The sequence below is a fragment of the Canis aureus genome, chromosome 1, assembly GCF_053574225.1.
Source record: "Canis aureus isolate CA01 chromosome 1, VMU_Caureus_v.1.0, whole genome shotgun sequence".
NCBI classification, from domain to species: domain Eukaryota; kingdom Metazoa; phylum Chordata; class Mammalia; order Carnivora; family Canidae; genus Canis; species Canis aureus.
In genome coordinates, this window is record NC_135611.1 from 120,360,302 (window position 1) to 120,379,825 (window position 19,524).

At 51.8% G+C, this 19,524-nt stretch overlaps 1 long non-coding RNA gene across 4 annotated transcripts in view; it reads left to right on the top strand.

The window, feature by feature from the left end:
- The window catches only part of LOC144288699 (uncharacterized), a 316,284-nt gene that overhangs the window by 112,354 nt on the left and 184,406 nt on the right, over positions 1 to 19,524 (top strand). For 2 of the 4 annotated variants that reach the window (XR_013356663.1, XR_013356679.1), the window contains exon 4: positions 6,274 to 6,481. The exons of 1 other annotated variant lie outside the window; for it this stretch is intronic. This is a non-coding gene — a long non-coding RNA (uncharacterized LOC144288699). Of the gene's footprint in view, positions 1 to 6,273; positions 6,482 to 14,326; positions 14,571 to 19,524 lie in introns of those variants that run through there. One more of the 4 variants, XR_013356673.1, reaches the window with a different exon arrangement.

A 19,524-nucleotide genomic window follows, 5' to 3' on the forward strand; every position in this document is an offset into this window, starting at 1 on the left:
GGTGCTTACGTAGCCTGTCCCAGTGGGTGGCTGGTAGGACGTCGAGAGAAATGGGAACAAGGCGTGGAAGTCCAGACAAAGGAGGGACGGTGTGGAGTGGCAGATGGTTCCAGAGAGTGGGACACTGAGGACGTCCAGGTGCGGCATCTGACCCTGGACGGCCCTGGGCACACCCCTCGAGCCTCGGAAGCCTCGACCCAGTCCCTGGGTCATATTTTTGCTGAGTCTCCTATTGACTAGACCAGGGGCCGTGGACCCAGATGCCTCCGGGGGGCCAGGTTGGCAAAATATCTGGGTGCAGCATGCCGGGAGGGGCCGGTTAACCCAAGCGAGCACCCTCCCGAATGGGGTACCTGCAATCCCGTCCTGACCCCCTCCTGTGCCAAGGGGCAGTATGGGCCCTAGTTGGGGCAGATCTTTCCACTTTCCAGGGAAGCTGGGAATTTGTGTGTGTGTGTTTTTAAAAGATTTATTTATTTATTTATGATAGACATAGAGAGAGAGAGAGAGAGGCAGAGACACAGGAGGAGTGAGAAGCAGGTTCCACGCCGGGAGCCCAACGTGGGACTCGATCCCGGGACTCCAGGATCATGCCCTGAGCCAAAGGCAGGTGCCAAACCGCTGAGCCGCCCAGGGATCCCCGAAGCTGGGAATTTGAACATTGGGGAGAAATCTCTGACCTTGACGTGGCAAAGATTTCAAATAAAAGAAGAACAGCACAGTATGGGGCCAAAAAAAAAAAAAAAATCCGTGGGTCAGATTTGGCCCTTGTTCCTCTAATTCTTGGCCTGGGGACCAGGTGCTCTCCGGGGCTTTTCCCCTCTTTGTTGGCGGGGCCGTGATTCTCCGTGGCGCAGAAACCCCGCCAATGAGGTCAGAGTGCGCCCTGAGGTGCCCTCCGCGGTCTGGGCGTGCGTGGCCACCACACCCTCCAGAAAACCCAACGACGGTCTTGGGCACCTGGACCCACCCCGTCCCACGCTCTACCCTCACTCGTCCATTTCCTCAGCAAATCATTTCTAAAGCCTCTTTGTGCCCGATGCATCACGAGTACATCCACTTTTCAGAATTTTCCAAGGTTCTTCATGTAAATGGACTCACAGACCAGGAGAGCAAAAGCCCATGGTTGTATTGCACGCTCCCCTTCTGGCTGGGGAACCTTAGGGCCGTGGCACCAACCCACGGGGGCTCCGGCGGCGGGGGGCGGGGGGCGCTGGCCTGGAGCCCAGCGGGCACGCCGAGCCCCGGCCTGCGGCTTTGACAGCGTGCACCCTGGCTCCGCTCGCCCTGGCTCCGCTCGGGGGTCTGGCCCGGCTTTCCCGGCTGTGCTCGGGGCCCGGCCAAGTGTGGGCAGAGCCTCCCGCTGCCGCCGAGCAACCAGCGCCTGGGAGGTGCACCTGGCCAGGCAGCGCCTCTGGAGTGGCCACTTGCAGGCTGCAATAATTCATCACAGGCGGGCTCACAGATGTACTTAAGAAAGAAGGGATGATCTATTTTGTACATGCTCCTTAAAGGGATTCCATTTTAGCTCCAATTGTAATTTTTACCTTTTTCAGGGGAATTTATTGACACAGTGCCTAGCTCAGCCCTAGTTTTTTTTGCCATCATCCTTTTGTCTGCAAGCACACTCACCAGCGCTTAATTTGTCATAGCCCTGGAGGTATCAGAACTAATGAGCTTTGTTTGAATAGACTTTTTCCAGTTCATCTAGCACACTTTGGGGTAATCACTCAGTTTCTGTTTGCTTCGGATCCGAGGCATTGTGGGAAATATACGGAAATAATGGTTAAAAAAGCAGTATAAATTGGTAACAGCCACATTTTCTGCAAAGCCCTGAAGATGTTATTTTTTTAATTTCCCCACTTATTGAAGTATCGAGAGTGCTCTAAGTACGACCATTACAATATAATATCAGAGGAGAATCTGATAAAATGCTATTTTTCAATTAGCCAGGAGTTTAGACTTTGCCTTCTTTGAGCAGTTCATAGCTAACAAATCTTTAAACAATCTAACCTCTTAAGGTTTGGAAGTGGACAGATAATAACCATGCACACATAACAGTGTGTCAGCGCCGAGAATTTAAAAATCTATTACAGGGATTACATACAGGAATGCTTTTTATTGGCCGGACAATTGCATTTCCATTTTTTTTTTTTTTCCGAGGCAGGGCCTCACAGTTCCTGTGACACCGCCAAGCACGTGGTGGCAGGGCTAGGACGTGAAGCTGGGGAGACGGTACGGCAACGCAGTGCAGGCGGGGCTGGGGCGTCAGCCTCGAACCTCCGCCTTCTAGGGAGTGTTGTCATCACCTGTGCCGCCCGGATCGGCCTCCTGGGTCTAGGGTAGGCCTTCCTTTTTTAAGGGTTGTGATGCACGTTCCCGATGACCCGAGAGGCGGTTTTAAGGATTGCTTAGATCCATGCAATGGGTCAGGTTGGATCTGATTGCCCCAGATCCCTGCTTGGGGGGTGGGGGGAGGCGGGGAGGAGGTGGAGGAGGGCATTTTCCCAAAATGTTTTGGGGTGGAGTGGAGGAGAAGATGCCTCCATTCTGGGGGCTGCCTCCTGCAGGTTTCTGAGGTCGAATCAAAGAAGCAGAGAGCAACAGTGGCTTCCCCTCCCCAGAGATGCTGGGGTGGCCTTTCCCCGCTGGAAGAGGGCAGGAGGGAGAGGATGGGGGCAGGCGGCACCTGGATACCTGCCTTGCGAGCTACCCAGCGACAGCGGAGGAGGAGGCTCTGGGCGGGTCGAGGAGGGCTGTAGTGAGCACGCTAAGTGGTGGCTGGCCAGGCTAGCTGTGGTATAGACGAGCCTGCCGTTACTTCCAGCTCTCCCGGTGTCCCCGGGGATCAGGCAAGATGCGTCAGCTCCCTTTTGCAAACGAGGAAACGGGGAGTCTGAGCTTGGAGGCAACCTGCCCCTCGATCCCAGGGCAGCAAGTCAAAGGAGCATGACCTGAACCCAGTGCTTTCCATGTCGTTGCACATTCCCCACCCTCCCTGCGTTACACCTGTGGGGTTATCATCACCAGCAGCCACAGCCGACTCCCACCAGTGCTCCTGGAACCCGAGACCCCACGCCAGGCTGTGTGGGGTGGTTCTAAGGTGAGGAAGGGGCCCTGATCTCTGGGGACTGAATTCCAGTGACCGAGCAGAGGCTGGGTGACAGCACAGGGAGCAGGGGGAGCCGGGCGGGGTGGGGGCGGGGCATGGAGGGTCAGCATCTCAGTCCGAGGAGAGGGCAGGGGCCACCCCGGAGTAGGGGCCGCGGCCTTGGTGTCTCCCGGAGCTTTGCTCCCGTCAGCCCCGGGCATGGGGGTCTCCATCCTTGGAGAACCACTGACTGTGCCCAGGGCCCCCTGCTGCAGAATTCATCTGGGAAGGCAGAGGTGCAAGGTCAGGCCCAGGGCTGCCAGGGGAGGAGGAGTTTGGGCAATTCTGGGATGCCGAGGAGCCATGCAGGGTCCCCAGGAGGAAGAGACATGGCAAGGTTTGCATTTGGAAGGGGGGAGGGCGAGAGGGGCTGAGGCTGCTCAGGGGAGCAGGGGAAGGCTTTCCGGCCCCGTGTCTTCATCTGCACGATGAGGCTGCTCGATTGGTGTCTCAGCTGCTGCTGCGTAACAAACAAGCTCGAACCTGTGCCTTAAAGAAACCGCCATTCTGGGGGTTCCCGGGCTGGCCCGGCGGTTTCTGCTGGGCTTGCTCTCACGCGTGCAGGGAGCTGGAGGGCTCCAGGCAGCTCACGGTCTAGGGGGGCCTCGCCTGCATGTCTGGGGATTGTCGGGCCGTCAGCAGGGACGCCCCGCATCTCCCCCGGGTGCGCTCTCCTCTAGCAGCGCCCTAGAGGGCGGCGGACCAGACGGTGCCTACCGGCCCTCCCCTTCCTCCACTTGTGCTGTGGCCGGTCCTCCGATCTGACCCTGCGATTCGCGCTGACCTGCAGAAGCTGCCTCTCTCCGCGTGTGGGCTGGGGGACAGCTCTGTGCTGTCAGTAGTAGCTATTCTGATGGTCGAAACCACAGTGATTCACATGGTTCCTATTTTAAAGGATAAAAGAAGGAACACAGGGAAACATTGTACACTGTGAATATTCTTAAGTTTCTTCCGAAAATAAGTGTCAAAAATCACAGTACGAGGGATCAGCGCTGTAATTCTGCTGGTCCCCAAGCCCAGCGTGTCAGCAGGAACTCTTGATGCCCGTGCGCTGCCTCAGGCTTTCCAAGTGCTGTCATCGGGGTTTTATCTGTCGAGCACCCAAACCAACCTTGAGAGGACGGTGGGGGGCAGGAATACTATTTAAGTCCTGTCTTATGGCTGAAAAACTGGAGACCTAGGGGCACCTGGTGGCTCAGCCATGGAGCATCTGCCTTTGGCCCAGGGTGTGATCCCAGGGTCCTGGGATCAAGTCCCATGTCAGGCTCCCTGCATGGAGCCTCCTTCTCCCTCTGCCTGTGTCTCTGCCTCTCTCTCTGCGTCTTTCATGAATAAATAAATAAAATCTTAAGAAAAAAAAAAAAAACCAACCCCAAACCTGGAGACCAGCAGAGAGGATTGTCCAAGGTTGGTTGCTGAGCAGGGACTTGGACTCTAGGGCTGATCTTGTTTCCACTTTTCCTCTCAGTCCTGACTCATCATCAGTAGTGGCCCACTGTGACCCCTGGATCGTTCCCTTTTCTAATGAAACTGATTTGGCTCTTCTTGAACAACATGATGCATTGCTTCTGGCAACACACGTCCTCCTAGAAGACTAAGCCTCGGGTTGTGAGGGCTCCAATAGCTAATTTGAAATGAAAATCACCCTATTTGCATTGTCATTTCGAGAGGCTCCCTAAGGTGCATTGCCAAGGACGGGGCCCCTAAAAACACCCTGCGGACTTGATCTCTGAGCATCCCTTTCTAATTTCAGTGGGGTCTTCCTTCTTCTGGAGTTTTTCAGAAATGACCGCACAGGCACCCTCTAAAACAGCTATGCTGGGGCACAGCCTCCTGTAAGTTGGGGTTTGCTTCCCTCATGTTTCCCGAAGGCCTTGAGAACTTTCTGCTTGAGCGTCCCCTTGTAGCCCAGGCTCGGCGGGCCTCTGAGTGTGGGTTCCTCCAACACGCCCAACTCACGGGGAGCCCGGGGGGGCCATCGGGCAGGGGACTGCCCTCCGGCCTGAGGACGGCTGACCTGTCCCTCGTCCGAGGTCGCGTAGAGAGGCTCTTCCACCGCGGGGAGCAGAGGCTAAGCCCTCGATGGGCACTCTGGGCTCAGGTTGGCCACTAACTTGCTGTGAGACTTCCTGTAAATCACTCCACCTCTCTGATCCTTCGGGTCCTCATTGTAGGGCCACACCCTGATTCTTTTTTTTCTTTTTTTAAGATTTTATGTATTTATTCATGAGAGACACAGAGAGAGAGAGAGAGATAGAGAAAGAGAGAGAGAGAGAGAGAGGCAGAGACACAGGCAGAGGGAGAAGCAGGCTCCATGCAGGGAGCCCAACACGGGACTCGATCCTGGGACCCCAGGGTCATGCCCCGGGCCCAAGGCAGATGCTCAACCGCTGAGCCCCCCAGATGCCCCACACCCCCTGATTCTGAATCTACTATCGCTCGAGAGGGCGAACCGGGTGCCGCTCTCTTCTGCAGCGGGGGAGAGAGATTGTCTTTTCCTGCCTGAAGGAGAATTTGCTTATATTCGACTTCGCTCGCAGCATCCTGGCCTGTCAGGGGTGGTAGTTTGGAGGTATTAACGTGGATGCGGATGGTTCCAATTTTGTGGGATCCACAGCAAGACAGACATTCTGTTAATTTCACATGGTGAATTCTTGCAGCTTAAACCATGATGCAGAGTGAAAAAAATGCTGTAGATAAATATTGCCTGAACTCACCCAAACTTGTGATATCATAAAAAACGATTTCTTAAGTTGTTAAACCCTGAGCTCTCTGATTCATAGATTCCCAAAGCCAACCCTTCCTTCTGTTTTCTCTCTGGTGCTCTGAGCTTTATAGGATATAATCCCCTAGATGAGGACAAAACCAGAATAGTTGGTAAGGCTGTGATCGTCTGCAAGGCCCTTCCTCAGATGTCATCTCGTTTGGTGGGCGCAACAGCCCTGGGGCCGTGGAGCCCGAAGCCACTGGGGTCCCTTCTGCACGCAGCCACCTGGGGAGGCAGGGCTGGAAGCGGCCTGCGCCCGGGCCTCTCCCTGCCTCGTCGTGGGTTTATTTTCAGGAGCTTCAAAGGACAGAAGCATCTAAAGTAATAGCTCCTCCTTTTGGGGTTTCTTTCCCAGGAGCTGGGGCAGGAAGGGCCCGCTGCCCTCGCCCGGGAGCCTGGCCTTGCGGGTGCCTGGACTTCGCAGCCCTGCATCCCCCCTGCTGTCCCCACACTGCAAAGACCACAAGCTTCTGAGGGGAGGAACCAGCCATTCGAATTTTCTCAGGTTCCTCCTCCCCCTCCGCCACCGGGGCCTACGAAATGCATCTCGAGACTCCTGCAGAGTGAGTTTCTTTCTTTTTTTTAATTATTGCTATTATTCTTAAATTTTTCATTGATTTTATTTTTTAAAAAAGATTTATTTATTTAGGAGGGACAGAGGGAGAATCTTTTCTTTTGTTTTTTTTTTAAGATTTTATTTATTCATTTGAGAAAGAGAGAGCGAGCGAGCATGAGCAGGGGGACGAGGCAGAGGCAGAGGGAGAAGCAGACGCCCCGCTGAGCAAGGCGCCTGACGTGGGGGCTACATCCCAGGACCTCCGGGATCATGAGCTGAGCCGAAGGCAGATGCTTCACCGACTGAGCCCCCCAGGTGCCCCAAGGGGGAGAGAATCTTAAGCAGGCTCCACGTTGAGCGTGGAGCCCGACGTGGGACTTGATCTCAGGACCTCGAGAGCACAACCTGAGCCGAAACCAAGAGCTGGACGCTTAGCCGACTGCACTACCCCCCCCCCCCCCCCCCCGCCCAGGTGACCAATTTCACTGCAAAAGGGCCTTGTGTTGTCCTGAGACGGGAGGTTTGTGCCTCAAGGCTGCTGACCCCAGTCTCCGTGCACCGTCCAAAGGGCCGCATAAGCCTCAAAAGAGAAAGGACTCATCCTTGGTATTTATATGGTTATTGGACGTCAATGAACAGCAGACCGAATTCTCCAGCACCTGTCAGGCAGGTGGTGTAAACTTTCTTTCTAGCTTGCCAACGGTAGCCCCGAGCTCCCGTGACTTGCCCAAGGCGCTACGGCGACTGTGTGCTGTTGGTTCCACATTCAGGCCTCAGGTCCTCAGCCCAGGGTGGAGCGTCACTGGTTCGGGGCGTGAACAGGGGCCATTCAGAGACTCAGGGGTTCTGGTGACTGCTGTCGTGGCCACCTGGGGGGGTCGGGAGAGCCCGGACGGGGAGCAGCCAGGGCGTGGGAGCTGAGTGCACGGCTCCCAATCAGCAGTGAGTTATCTGTCGCTTTGGGGAGACATTTGGTTGAGGACCCGGCTCGACACCCGCCCGCTGCCCCTCCTCCCTCTGGAAGGGTTCCTGATGGGCACCAGCAGGAGGCGGCTTGAGGGCACCCCACAGTTGCTGAGCACATCTTTCTCTCTAATACACGCCGCTGAGCTGCTGCGGGCAGCGGGTGAGTCCGTCTGGGGAGGGAGCGAGGCCCGGCCGGCTGGCAGGAGCAGGTGTGGAGGGCGGGCTTGCACGCGATGGAGTTGTGCCCACCCGGAGCAGCACGGCACGGGGGTGGTCACGGCCTGCACACTTGAGTGCAAATCTTAGACTCACAGCTTTTAGGAGCGTATCTAACTTCTCCTTAAGTCGGATTAGGACAAAAGGAAGGTGGTTCTAGAACCTGCAAGCAGTGTGGGATTAGATCCTGAGCTGGGCCAAAGCCCACCCTCCTAGGTCATGAGCACTCGAGGTCACTCTGTTGGGCTGCGGGGGGGGGAGGGGGGGCGGTGTGGCCGGTGCAAGGGAGGGAGGAATTCGGGCTCTCCTGGTCCAGTGTCCCTCTGACTGTCAGGGGGCGAGGGGGTGGTCTGCCCTTTGGAGCCCTCAGATGTGTGCTTTACACCCGCGCAGTGATGAAAATGCTTACACCCATCCTGCGTGTGGGCTTGAAGTCGCAAGCTGGGGGCGCTGGGCTGGATTTGGCCACCGCGAGTGTTTTTTTTTGTCTCGCCAGCAGAGAGGTTCACTTGTTTACTTTAAAAATGAGAATCAACATTTAAAAAAGGGAGATATTCTCAGAAACGATCCAGATTTCCAGCTTTCATCAAAAATTTAGACGACTTGGTGGCCCCTGGGTGGCTCAGCGGTTGAGCGTCTGCCTTCGGCTCAGGGCGTGACCCCGAGGTCCTGGGATCGAGTCCCACGTCGAGCTCCCTGCATGGGGCCTGCTTCTCCCTCTGCCTGTCTCTCTCTCTCTCTCTGTGTCTCTCATGAATAATAATAATAAAAAGTCAGACTATCTGGCCACATGGGGCCGCTTTTCTTTGCAGTACTGTCTACTTGAACAGACGTACAGCTGCCCCCTTCAAAGGGATCAGGTGTTTAAAGTTAGCCACAGTCCCCACCACCCCCTAACGCCCCTGACATGGGGGAACCGAGTCAGTTGCTGTGTATGCTGACCTCGCGTTGGTCGTGTTTTCCCACAGGAAGGGAGGGACAGTCCGTTTCCATGTCCCTCCCCAAAGGGGGAGCAGGAGGTGGTGTCTTTCCCTAAGCAGTCTTTCTGCTTCTGCGACCTTCCCGGGCCCAGCACTCATTTGCACCCGAGACCATTGGGAGAAACAGACTTGCTCAGACGAGACTGGGGAGAGGAGAAGCTTCCGGAGAAGCCGACATCTCCAGATGTGTTTGAGAAACCTCCAGGGGGAGGGCTGGGGGAGCAGGAGGAGGGCTGGGGGGGTAGGCCGGTGAGGACCTGGCCCAAGTCAGGCCCGGCTCGGTGAGGCCGAGCTGCTGGAGGGCAGCCGGGGCATCACCGGGACCTCGAGCCAATTGCTCAGAACCCAAGAGTTCAGTAGGTGAGGCTCAAATTTGCAGATCTTAAAACGACAGTTTCTCACTTGGCAATCTCTAGTGTTAATAAGTCGGTTACAAATGCAGGGTTAAACGAAGCAGGCACCCAGCTTGTGCGCGTGTGCGTGTGTGTGTGTGTGTGTGTGTGTGTGTGACACACCATGTGTGGTTTCTTGGAGTCGGGAAAAATCTGTCAGCCTTTCTAATACTGACTTAGTTTTGACAACAGAATAAGATGTATTTTGAACACATGCACGTCCTGCCTTTTCCAAAGGGGGGCTAATGAGTGTGGGGCCCCGGAGGAGGGCGGGTGGGGAGGGGGCGGCTGGGTTTCCTTCTGGGGTGTTTGCTCCCGGAGCTGCTCCTGGGGACAAAGGCTCTGGGAGTCTGTGGGCCACCTGGACTCCGACGGCCCCTCGGGCTGGTCCTGAGCACCAGGGCCAGGGAAGGCGGGGGACCTCCCTTTGGACGCTGAGCTTCCCCCCCGTGCAAGGTGATTGCAAAAGCCAAATCTCCACCCCCGCCTTCCCGAGACGGGGTTCCGCAAGTCCACGTGAAACGGGAGGCAATCTGGTCGGAGCGGCCTAGAGACCCGAATAAATCCTTTACACCAATTGTATAAAAATGCAAATTTAAGGCAAGCAATTAAAAACACATAGAAATTAGAGATTTGGATTTTGCAGAGCCAGCTTTCTGCAGCCACCGTCAGATCCCTGCGCAATTTATCTGGATTCCGTCCGTGGTGGCCAGACTGGATTTTGATAAAGAGCCGCAAATCTATCCCTCTCCAGCTTCTGTGACTTGCCACACACTCCATTCAAGCCGGAGCGTCCGCACAATCCCTTGCATAATTTGGAGTTAATCATTTGTACTTCACAGCCTCTGAGAGGCCTCAGACTTGGGAGGTGGGGACAGATTTGGCTTTTTAATCGCCTTGTATATTGTGTAGCTTGAGATAAATGACACCGACTGTCTGAAATCTACATTCTTGCTTCTGATGCAAAACTGTAATTAATTTTGTGCAGTGTTTCAGAATTGATCGTGGTCACTTGAATTTCTAATTTTTCATTCACTTCAAAGACCCTGGGTTTTTTTTTTTTTTTTCTTTTTTCTTTTTCTTTTTTTTTTTTTTTTTTCCTCCTCGCTCCCCTTTCCTTAAAGGAATGTGCTCCGGGTTCCGGGCGCGCTCTTTGACGCTGGTTTGCTAAATGATTCTCTGCCGCCTCTTTTTCAATAAGGTGAAACAGAGGTCAAGGCCTATGGCTCGTGTTTATCTCTTAGCTTGTATTGCGACGTATTTCCTGACCTGTAGGAAATGCTATCAAAACTTACTAAATTATAACGAAATAGTTTGGCGGCACTTATGTGTTGTAAAAGGCTCAAAAAGCTTCATTCACACATCCTATTCACTATAAGACAATTAAGCACAATTTAGGCAATAATTACCCTAATTAACTACACTATAATGTTTGTGTTCGAGATTATGGCAACGTTGTATCACTTCGCTCTTTAAATAATAACAAGGTTTCCTAATTTCTCTGTATTGATAGTTGTTGTATGTGATTCTTTGTTTGGTGTATTTCACTGTAAAAATATTTGTCAGTGAAAGATTGAACAATATGAATGAATTTGATTATGCCATTGTCAAAAGCCCCATGCATCACAATCCCTTGTTTTTAATCACTACTGTAAACCTTGCAGCCGGAGGGCATAGTTTTAATTTGGGTGTCTTACTAATGAAAAGAAAAAAATAATTGTTTTGCCAGGATTTAATAATAAGCAATAAAATCAGCCAACCAGATTTTACCTCTGCATTCAATCTCTTTTTTATTATAAAACATTTTTGTCCTTTTTTTAGATTACAGGCGTAGATACTGAACATTTTACTAATAAATATTTCAGTTTGCTTATGGAGGCTAATGCTGTCATCTGAATATGGAATTATATTTCTTTCATGCTTCATTATCATTTCATGGTAGTAATGACAGTGAGGGAATGGAATATTTACAGGCTTTTCAGAAGACATTTATCCAATACATTCCCTGAAGGGCACCTAGGCTTAAAGATACATTATCCTTTTGTAAAGCTCTGCCCAGAATCCCAATTCCTGAATCAGCCAGTCAGAACTTTCTTTTTCCCCCCTTCAGCACTTAACCCAGTGATGAAACTTTCCTCCCCTCCACCCCCGCTGGTGGGCCATCTATCCGGGAAGTTTCGAGAAACAGTCAGGGGGAAATGGGCCCGTGGCCTCAGTTTACACAGTCTGTGAAATGGGCGTGTAGCTCCCTGTGACCTTGGGCCTCGGGCGGAACTTTGTTCCAGTTTTGTCTAAAGTGTTTCTCTTGCTTCAGTTATTTCCTAGATGGTTTTTCCAAGACTCTGGAGTTGCTTGTCTTATTAACTGACGCTGCCGGCAGGGCCGTAGGTGGTAAACCTCAGGTCACAGGGGACCTAAAGGGGAAGCTAACCTGGGATTATGGTTTAGCACGACGGTTCTTCTGACGGAGGGCAGAAGTTGCCTGTGCTCCTGCCGTGGTCCTGGGGACCAAGGTCAGGGCCTCCCTGGTGCCCCTCAGGGCAGGCATCACACCCGAGGCAGTTTGGGGACCACAGCCCACCGGCAAGCGTGTGCCCTCTCTGAGTCGGTGGCTCTTCCTTGGCTCCTCTAACAGCTGGATGGATGCAGAGGATCCTCTGTTTGTTTTTTTATTTTTTTATTTTCTTATTTATTTATTTATTTATTTATTTATTTATCTATTTATTTATCTATCTATCTATCTATTTTATTTATTATTATTATTATTATTATTATTATTATTTTTTTTTTTTTTTTGCAGAGAAACTAGAGATCTGGATTTTTCCTGTGAAATTTCCTGATTGTTCTAAATATTGGCAATGATTTCAAATGTTCTCAAACCACTGTGCAAATGAGATAAGACCGTGGGCCGCGTTAGGGGCCGGGAGCTGCTAGGTTTGGGCCTGTGGTCGAGGGTCCTGAGTTGAGTGTGTGACAGGGTGACAGGGAGACGGAGGGGGGTGGCCGTCGTCCTGCCCCCGCTCACCTAGCTCTGGGGCCTGCGGGGCCCTGCTGCCTTGCCCTGGTCCCACTGTTCTCACCCCGTAACTTGTGGGGTGTGCTTTGCAAAGGCACTTAGTGGGTCACCTTGTGGGACTTTGGTCCGTCCTGCAGATGTTTCCCGTGGACACTTGGGGGCTTTTCCGGCGCTGTCGATGCCCGTCTCCCCCTCCTCCACCCTCTGTTTCTCAGCCACATAGCTGTTTGCTCTTGACCCTGGGCTTTCAGGGCCCTGGGGCCCAGCCACCCCTCCTGGGAGGTCCTGAGCTGTTCCCCAGCACAGGGTGTCTTTGGAGCTGTTTCCCAGGCACCACTGCGGAGATCGTGGGAGAACAGTAGGTGCAGGGCCCGGGGGCTCCCGGGTGCTGGGCTGGGGGAAGCTCCCCTGGGGCCCTGCAGCGTGGGGCTCATCCCCAAGGGCAGGTGCCAGTGACACGCTGCCATGGTGCAGCCACTCCGGCCCTGTCGTGTCGCGGTGGGAGCTGGAGATCTGCCCTGACGGGACCGAGCGGTGTGTGTGGGACCCCGGGCCCCGAGTGAGCTACTGCCGTGGCTCCGATGGGTGCCCGGCCTGTCCCCCAGGGGCCAGTCCCAAACCTCCTCTTGCTGGCAGCCCCGCGCTCCCAATTCAGAGGCGAAGAGTGAGGCTCAGGCTTTCCCTGGGGAGAGCGAGGACTGTTCCCCAGGCTTGTCCTTCTGCAGACATGTCTATATTTAGGTTTCCATATGATTAAGAGGCAACAAGATGCGAGACTCTCTGGTCTATGGAGAAGATGAGTCAGTCTGGCCATAATTGATTTGAAAAAGGAAGCAGGGCTGGCTCCCCCCCACCCCACCGAGTGCATTATGTTGTTCTGTTCCGGGATTGCCGCCAGACCAGGTGGGAGAGGAGGGCTCCCCAAACTTGCACCATCTTCTAGAAAAAGCCCCAGCCAGGCCGTGCTGAGGTGCTGAGGTCCTAAGCTCTGGGAGCAGGAAGGGATTTGCAAGGGGCCCCCGACCCGGCCTTGGTATCCAGCCCGAGAACACCCCCAGCTTCCGATGTAGATGTGGACCCTCCTCGACTCCAGTGATTTGGGCTGTGAGCTCAGGGGGCAGCAGAGGGTGAGGGGAGCCGGATGGAGGACTCTGGGGGGCCCCTGCGTGTGGGGGTCCTGAGTGCAGGGCCCGGGTTACTCTTCTCTCCCTGGTCACGCCCGGCTTCTGTGCAGAGCACTTTCGCAGAAACACCGTAGATGGGGTCCCCGGATGAATTCTGGGGCATCCAGTTAAATCTGAATTTCAGGTAACGCATCCTTTTGTGTTTCAGACACCCGTGGGACCTCCTAACACTGAATGTTTCCCTCCCGCCTTCCGCATATTTTAGTATTTACTAACGGTACTTTCGCATTTGCCAACAGTCCTTTAAATATATGAGTGCGTGCCGTGCGTCTTTGGGACCTATCTATGCTGAGAACTTATTTGTTGTTGATCTGAAATTGAAATTTCACCAGGCATCCCTGAACTTTTATTTGCTAAACCGTGTGAACCCCGAGACCGTGCACCTGAGCTACGTGGGCTCCGCCCAAGGCTTGACCCTCTTTGCGGAGCTTACAGCTGTCTGTTTGGAAGCAGGGTGGCGGCTATGCTGGGCACCGGTTGCCCCCCTCTCCCCTGCACCCCCAAATGCTTAAGGCAGTCGTCCACGTTGCTCATTGAAAATCTCACTGGATTTTTGTGAGCTGCTGAATTTCTGCTTCATCCATTCCTATCCCCGTAGAATAAAGGAAGGGGCCACGCAGGACACCGGTGCTAACATCCCCTGCCCCCCCGGTGCATCCTGGCTCTCCCCCAGGATCCGCAGACATCCTATAGACACTGCATCTGTGCCTCCCCCCACCCCCACCCCCTGCAGCGTCCAGGCTCAGGCCTGCTGTTTCTCAGGGGACGCCTGGCAGGGGAGGGTGGGAGCGGGGCTTCCTCACAGGTGGAGAGGAGGAGGGGAGGCTCCTTCCTCTCAACTCTCTCATCTTCCTGTATGTGCGGGCCTCAGCCCCCGTGACACCCTCTGGGCGCAGGCTGGGGTGTAGGGAAAGGTCCCAAGGGATGCACGCTGGCTCCTCAGCCCTGGGTGTCTTCTGCGAGTGGCCTGGGAGGGTGCTTGTAGAATTATTACCTTTGTTATTTCGTTCCCTCCCATAGTCTTTGAATTTGCGGCAAAACCCGTCTGTTATTTTAATTTTATTTTATTATTATTTTTTTTCTGTCTGTTATTTTTAGAACAGAAACACCAACCCTGAGGAAGAGGACAGTCAATGTGCTAGGATCCTAGTGGGTCATGAGGACACCAGGGAAATCCGGACTTTGACATTCAAAATGTATCTCCAGGGCCGCCTGGGGGGCTCAGTGGTTGAGCACCTGCCTTCAGCCCAGGGCGTGACCCCGGGGTCCCAGGATCGAGTCCTGCATTGGGCTCCCCGCATGGAGCCTGCTTCTCCTCCCTCTGCCTCTGTCTCTGCCTCTCTCTGTGCATCTTTCATGAATAAATAAATAAAATCTTAAAAAAAAAAAAAAAACCCTGTATCTCCAAACCATTATCCACTCCAGGACGAGGCAGAGGAAAACAATCAGGGCATAACAACCAAACCATGATGATAAACGCACACGGTGAACCCCGGTCCTCTTGGCTGGGATCTGGACTCGTTCCATTTGGGTCGGAGGGAGTAAGTCCCAGGGTAGGTGCATCTTACCTGGAATGCCCCGAGCGGCCACAGGGCAGCCTGCCTCCTCCTGTGTGTTTTATCCCCTCGGGGATGCTTGCTTGGCCTGCGTGTCCTGGTGCCAAGTGGGGACGGGCAGGGCCTTGTCCGGCAGGACTCCAACCCCAGGGGTGGCCTGCGGGTCGCCGCTGTTTCAGCAAATGGCTCTTGCCCTTGTGTGTGGGGAGGTGGAACTTGGAGGTGCTCTGCGTCCCCCCTCGCCCCTGCCCACCAAGGAAGGCCCAGGACGCCGGTGGAGGCCGAGGTTTGCGGCCCGGGGTCCCCTCCAGCGTCCACCCCGCTGCCCCGGCTTCTCCCAGGCCGGGAAGGAGAGGCAGCTTTGGGAAGACACATCATATTTTTGACATAGGGCTCCAATCACAAAAAGCAGTGATGGCTACTGCAAATGTATCGATTTGTTTTTCCTCCATAGACCCGTGTGCTGTTTGTAGGTAGAGGGGGAGAAAGCCGGCGAACACAGTGGAATCTACTCCTTAGAAGCCTGGGTTATCAAACTCATTAATCTACATGTCAAGAGGCTAGGAATGAATAATTGTGTGTAGAATTTATCTGCCAACATGATAGCTACTTTTCAGTGTTCTTCTCAGAGCTCCTTCATTGCGGTGCCCCTTATTATACGCTTTGTCTTCCCCGCGAGCTGCTGGGGCGGCGCAGGGACCGGCCCGGGGCCCCTCCGAGGGCAGGAGGCCGGGGTGGTGGCCGGGACCCGCTGCGTCCCCAGCCCGGGCGCAGGGAGGTGTGGCCTGGTGAGGCCAGGCCGTGGCCACCCCATTGGGGACCTGCGGCTGATTGGAAGCAAATGCAAAGCCGGCTGGGCCCTGGCCGTGCAGGATCCTCCTCCGGTGGAGTGGAAGTCTGCTTGCTGCCTGAGTGGGGGCAGCTGGGGGTGTCCCTGGCTCCTTCGCTGCCCTTTGTCCCCCGTTAGAGCTGAGTGCTTTGAGTTGCAGGGGGTGGGAGTGTGCCGGGGTCAGTGGGTGGGCTGGTGTGGGCCTCCTGGACCCCTGCAGTCGGGGCTGGAGGCTCGCCCCCTTCACCCTGTTTACCCCCGACGGGCTGGCAAACGGTGGGAGACCCACGGCTGAGCTAGGCCCAGGTCCTCTTGGGCCCAGGTCCTTACCTGGGGCTACGTGGATGGGAGACAACACGTGGCCCTGGGTTTGTAAGACCATGTGGCCCATGCAGCTTAAGGTTAGAGACCCCCCCGCCCCCCCGAGGACCAAGCATCACAAACATCACCCTCCAGGAGCCTGTCACCAGCGGCCGGCGGCAGGAAGCGGCAGAGGGACAGCGTGGACAAGTGGTCTTGGCCTCGCCCTGTCGTCGGGCGCGTCAAGTCAGTACTTTGCGCAGCGACCCCCTTGCCAGGAGCATCCCCGGGCAGGCTCTGCGTTGTCAGCTACATTTATGATGTGCTCATAATTAAATGTCCGCCAAGCTCGCGGCGTGCTGACCACAGAGGGGCCATAAGCAGTAAGATAAATGAGGCCGGGAGATGTAATATTGCTTCACTCGTGGGCTTCGGCTGATGTTAAAGATTGTCAGTGATAATTATTAATATGTGACCTGGTTGAGTCTTTACGTGAACAATCACAATTTTAATAAAGTGGTAAACTCCGTGCTCACCCCGGGCTCGCACATCCTGCACCTGACACCCTCAGTCTATACGTGTGGATTTTAGAAGTGCCCTGCTTTCCTCTGTTTTGCAGGTGGCACGATAACCCATTAATGGCAACTTCCGCCCAAATGCAAATTGATGCAAAGTTTGGCACTGATGTTAGTGGAGTGCACTCTTCAGTGGCCTTGGCCTTGGCTTTCTCCTTGAGACCGGGCCCAAGGGCAGGTGGGGAGGGTGGGTCCAGGTGTTGCCAGCTGCATGCATGGCTGGTTCTTTCACCTGGTCATGCTGGAGGACCTGGGCCCCCCCCCCCCCCGCTCCTGCCTGCTGCTTGCATTGGTGTTGGTGTAGCTGACACCATCGGTGTACCCACCCAGACCCCTCTTGTCTTTCTTTTCCCAGCTTCTGTGTACTTTGTTCTTAGCAATCCCACACATGAGCTTTCTCAGAAGGGTGCCGTTGAGGTGCTAGAGCCATTTGACCTGAATGGAAAACTGACACCACATGGGAGGGAATTCCATCTTTCTACTGGTATCCAGAGTGGCCTGTGGCCAAGGACTGTGCAGGAGGAGGAAGGCTCAGTTCCTTGTCTGGGAGAGGCAGCACAAACTTCAAGCTATTATTTATGATTTAGGAAATGCTGGTCTAAATAATTGAGACGTTATTTGAAAAACTTAATTCAAATGTTGAAAAATGACTTTTGAAGACAAAGGATGTCTTCAAGTATATATGTCATGCAAAAATTAATACAAATCCAAATACATAATCTCAGATTATTTAATCATGGTCTAAGGAGGATTTGGGGAAGAAACAATCGCATGGGGTCTGGAGGAAAAGAAAAAAACGTGTTAGCTACCATGTATTAAAAAGGAGAACTGAAAGATTCAGTTTCTCTTCTGACTTTAAAAATTAGGACAATGCGGGGGTTAAATATAGAGATTAAATAATACTTTCGAGACCCTTAAAACCACGTAGTACTTGAATTCTAAACTGGATCACTGCTTATTGAATGCAAAGATAATAGATTTCATAGATCAAGGATACGACAGGAAAGGAAACAAAAAGGCAAAAAAAAAAGGCTAAAACAAGATATACAACATTGGGCAAAACAAAGTAAGAGAATATAGGGACAGAATATTGGCATCGGACAAAATAGAATTGAAGCTAAAAATGTTAGTTAGAGCAGAGAGACTATTTTTTATTGGTGGATGATGTATATAATTCATCATGAGTGATGAACGATGCTCCGTCACTTGTAAATTCTTTTCTTAGATTTGTTCAATAAATACTGAGCCAGGGCTGGATTCAGTGCTAAGCAAGGCAGGTATGGTTCCTGTCTCCACTGGGCTTACAGTCTAGTAGACTGAACTGGTCATGGATCCTAATATGTCAAGCGGCACCAGAGTGAAATATGGTAAGTAAATCGTTAAGAGTAGAAGAAGTGGAAAGATTCACAGTCGTAGCAGGAGTCTTTAAGACATCCTTTTTGGTATTTGGCAGATTTTGTAGGCAAAGACTCTTTGGGTTTAGATGGTTTCAAATAATAAAGTTGTTTCTTAAATTGGGATGTTTCTTAAAATAAGACATTACATCAGAGCCCACGAAATAGTCACAAAACATTGTATTGGCTAGAAAGAGAATCTAATAATTCTAAGTAGGTGTAAATGACAAAAGGAACAAAAAAGCATAACTTAAAATCTTAATTAGCAATTTTTAAAAATTATTAAAACCTCTCTGAGATAACTTTTAGTTCAAAGAGGAAATCAAAGATTTATCTAGGGGCCAATAGGAAATAAGGACAATGAGAATACCATCAATCAGAACTCATGGTGTTTGGTCAAAGCTACACTCAGAGGAAAATACATAGCCTTAACTACTGATACTCATTAACATAGAGTAAAAATATGTGAATTAAGCATTAAGCTCACAATAAGTTAGAAAGACAACAATGAGATAAACCTAGAAAGATATTGATAAAGACAAAACATGTGGGTGAGCCAAAACGCAGAAGATTGTCAAAGAATGAGAATAGGAGAAAGACATTTGAGAAGTTATTCAAGTGAAACAGAGCGAGAAAACACATGTGACAGCATTAGAAATAAAAGAGAAATATTCATGTATTCCAAAAAGTTAAAAGATGGTAGGAAATATAGTATATAGTATATATTAACATAGAAATGTTGAAAGGGATGATTTTCTAGGAAATTTTATGTGATGAATTTTAATAGTAGAATAGTTGAATAACAAAGGAAGGAAGTGAAAAAGTGTTAAAACAGATGCTTGAATAGGAAATTCATTTAAATCTCTTAAGGGGAAAGGATGATCATGCAATAATTACAGACGGAAAGCTTCCCAATTTACTTTATAAAGCAAGCATAATCTTACACTGAACCTAACAAAAGTGGTGAACAAACAGAACAAACAGAGCTACAGAGCCTCAACCTCTTGTAAACATAAGTGTAAAAGTCGTAAAAATTAACCCTGTATCTGTATGTCTATGTCTTACTGTATCTCAGCTTTATTGAGGTGTAATTGATATGCAAAAAAACCCACACACATGTGATATATACATCTTGATGAGATTAGGCATATGCATATACCCATGACACTATCACCACAACCAGAGTACTATCAGTACTATCTATCAGCTCCAAACGTTTGCTAGTGTTCTTTTGGCATGTGTATTTAGTGGTAAAAACACTTAAGGCGGCATCTATCCTCTTAATGAACTTTAAATACACAATACAGTACTGTTAACCACAAGTACTATATTGTTCAGCAGATCTCTAGAACTTGCTCATCTTGTATGACTGAAATTTCACACCCACTGAATGACAGTTCCTTGTTTCCTCCTCCCCCTAGCCTCTGGCAAACATGATTATATTTTCCGCTTCTGTGAATTTGACGATTTTAGATTCCTCATAGAAATGGAACCTTGTCGTATTTGTCTTCCTGTGACCGGCATGCTTCACTATAATGTCCTCTACATTCATCCATGTTGTCGTAAATGGCAAGGTTTCTCTTTTTAAAGGGCTGAATAATATCCCATTTTATGTATATTTTCTTTCTCCATTCATTTGTTG